General features: G+C 34.8%; 1 long non-coding RNA gene across 3 annotated transcripts; it reads left to right on the top strand.

Moving 5' to 3' along the window:
* Nucleotides 1-1643: 1643 nt before the first annotated feature.
* On the top strand, nucleotides 1644-2934 carry LOC131431784 (uncharacterized). 3 transcript variants are annotated; one of them, XR_009229723.1, is made up of 5 exons: nucleotides 1655-1705; nucleotides 1774-2092; nucleotides 2165-2238; nucleotides 2293-2373; nucleotides 2451-2934. It is a non-coding gene; the product is annotated as an uncharacterized LOC131431784 (long non-coding RNA). The 3 variants fall into 3 exon arrangements; XR_009229725.1 differs by having other exon boundaries at nucleotides 1644-1705; nucleotides 1903-2092; nucleotides 2293-2934; XR_009229724.1 differs by having other exon boundaries at nucleotides 2293-2934.
* Nucleotides 2935-3440: the final 506 nt, after the last annotated feature.

The following is a 3440-nucleotide window of genomic DNA, read 5'->3' as shown; positions in this document are numbered from 1 at the left end:
CTATAAATTCTAGAACTCGAGAAATCAACATTACACTTTTTTCTGTTTAAAAAAATGTTGATCCGAAAAAACCTAACCTCACCCAATTTCACACATTTCTGAAGATTTTCCGTCTTTTGTTCGGTTGTTGCATTGTTGCCAGACTTTTGCCGGAATTCTGGCAGAACTCCGTCAAAAACGTATGGCAGACATAGCCAGCCGTCTGGGGGGAAATCTGCCCGCCGCGTACAAGTGGGGAACTCCGTTCAATTTTGTTGCTTTTTTAACGCTTGTTGAACGACATATTGCACGAAATATTCGTTCAATTTGCTGGAACGGTTTGTTGTTTTTTTTCTTGCAAAAATACCCTCTCAGCAGGCCGTTCAACTTTGTTGATTTTTGAGCGCTTGTTGAACGATATATTACACGAAATATTCGTTCAATTTGCTGGAACGGTTTGTTGTTGTTTTTTCTCTTGCAAAAATAGTGTGAAAATTAAGTGTTACCTTTCCATAGAAAGAAAATTTGTTGTTTTTCTACGTGAAGTAGAAGTAGTGTGCAGGTATGTATTGTTAGTTTGAACAAATAAGTGGATAAAACTTCAGAAATTCTGCAGTAAAACTAGTCCAACGGGGCTCCAACTCCTCATGTTAAAAATGGCTCAACAATGGACCTCTGTCTGCCGGATTTGTTGAACGAAAAAAATGGCATTCGGTTCAACGGTCTGTTTCAAAATCGGCAAACGAAGGTCCCGTGTTGGCCTCCCGTTGAACGATTGATTGGACTTTCATTGGACCAATGATCCAACGTATTGGACCAATGAAGGACCACCGTTGAACGTTTTTTTCTAAGTGGGTAGTGTGAAAATTAAGTGTTACTTTTATGTAACAACAAATTTTCTTTCTGTGCAGAAAGAAAATTTGTTGTTATTCTACGTGAAGTAGAGGTATTGTGCAGGTATGTATTGTTAGTTTAAACAAATAAGTGGAAAAAACTTCAGAAATTCTGCATTAAAACTAGTCCAACGGGGCTCCAATTTCTCATGTTAAAAATGGCTCAACAATAGACCTCTGTCTGCCGGGTTTGTTGAAGGAAAAAAATGGCATTCGGTTCAACCGACGACACGACCTGCCACTCGCCTATTGAAACTGTATCGCAAATCTAACTACCCCTCAGTAACTCAAAATGTCAAAATGAGTTTGCATAATTTTTCTGTGAATCTGGTAACACAGTTCGAAAAACTGTTGATTTTGAATAACATAACCATGGTTACTAGTTATTGAAGATAAGGTATGTAAACAAATCTAACTCTAAATCGTTTGCATACTGTGTTTTTTTATTGCGGAAATTGAAACAAAAAAGATATCTGCCATCGGTTCTGGTTCGAATTGACTTGTGTCAAGCAAATATAGTAACATGTTTATTCCTGATTTAACGAAACTTTTCTCCATTAAACTTCACTTTGAAGAGAAACCAAATACAAATAATAATACCCCTAAGTCCTATACAAACAGATCACCAATGTTTGGTTCGCAGAATGAACAAGTTAGCCTAGCCTCTACTTACATTAAGTCTTGACAAATGAAAATTTCCAAAAATGTTCTTAACTGGCAACTTTACCTAATGTTGCTATGGCTTTGTTAGGTTTGTTATTTTCATATAAACAATCTCTCAGGTTCAAGCCACCGAAAGATGTTTCGATTTATGGCCATTCTGGATAGAACGGGTAATTTGCAGTTCAAGTGTTAATTGATTAATTTTTCTCTATTTTCATAACCCGAAAAATATTGCTAGGTTGATGAAAGCTTTGTGTGGAAATTTATTTGTGATATTACACTGCACAACGAGCTCTTTGTTTTCATATCGAAGTCGTGAACTTTTCCCACCGTCAGCATTTATGACACCTAGTATTTACTTTAACAGGCACTGCTATGGAAGCTTTATCATATCAAGTCATCCCCATTTGGGCACAAGGAAATTATGCAATTCAAAAGTAACGAATAATCTTAGGGACTTTTAGAAGGAAATTTGATGTTTCAAAAGAAAAGGATTTGTACCTGAGTCCTGTTTTACAAGTTACCTGTTATTGTTACCTAATGCTAATAACGAATAAGTAATCTTTGTTCTTAATTTAAACATTAAATATAATTATTAAAGTTTATAATGAATCTAAACGTTTTTTCAGTTGCAACCTAGCCTTTGTGCAAAAATGTATACCTAAATTTTATTTAAAAAAAAACAGCGTCCAGAGACTAACCGGTTTATATAGCCAATATATTCCTTTATTAAATACTGATATCTTGTATCTTTCAGGTATTAACTCAACCTAGAAAGTCTAATGAATTCAAGCTATCTGTACTCATATTCAGATTCATAACCATATTCGAACAACGAGTAAGAACAAAAAAATTTGTTACCACATGAGGATTATCGTTATTAATTGAATGCTTTGCCTCTTCATGATTGAACAGCCCTGATTGGTTCCTTCATTAATACTGGATAACATCAATTTCAACTTCTGGAATCGAAACATGCAAACCGAAGCAGCATATCAAACAATAATTCTAGGTTTATTTTGTCGTCTGTACATAATGCGGTTCCTTACAGATATTAATCGGAAGTTTTTAAACAATAATACACATTCGATAATAAATTTCTAGTTATGATCGTTGTAGTTTACTGGATTAATAAAGGGTTTCCGCTAAAGCTGGAATGTATCATTATGTAACTGACCATGTACATTCGAAAGAATGAAATTCAAGAAATCGTTTTTATTGCATGACCTTACTCGTACATCTAAACGAAATTAAACATGCTGCTGTTTCGATATCGGTCTGAAAGAAAAAATTGCATTTCTAATGTATTCGAGAGGACAATAATTACCCATGATTGATATTCCGTATTAGATTGATGAGCAAAATAAACAATATCCATAACAGTAAAACCGTTTCTATGGTTAAGTAGGACAACCATTTTCAGTGGTACCAGTTTCATCGACAATTGATCAAAGTACATTGTCACCCTGACAGTGCATCTTGACAGCGTACTGCAAGTCGTAAAATGTGTCCCCGAAAATTTGTCGGAGTATTCCGTATTATAATTTGTATTTGGAGAAACGGTGTCATATGAGTGAAAATTCTTGCACCGGTGACGAATAATAGGATCCGTTGGGGGGACTTTATAAATTACGCGTAAATATATTGTCATGCCTAGCATGCATTTTAACCGAGAACTACTGGTCCTATATTTTAGCAGTTTAATTTATTATCACAATCAAACGTAGCGTTTTTGTAAATAAAATACTTTCATCTACTCTTACAATTGTAATCATTTCATGTCCATCGCAGCAAAAAATGAATAAACCCAAATTTCATGTTATCTTCTGTTCCAATGTTGATGTTGGTAGGTTCTACCGATGTTAATAAACGTGATCAGTTTTCCTGTATCTGGCTTTGAAAATA

Source organism: Malaya genurostris, chromosome 2 (assembly GCF_030247185.1).
Source record: "Malaya genurostris strain Urasoe2022 chromosome 2, Malgen_1.1, whole genome shotgun sequence".
Classification (NCBI taxonomy): Eukaryota; Metazoa; Arthropoda; class Insecta; order Diptera; family Culicidae; genus Malaya; species Malaya genurostris.
The sequence above is the reverse complement of the archived record's forward strand: the minus strand, read 5'-3'. Positions and strand labels throughout refer to the sequence as shown.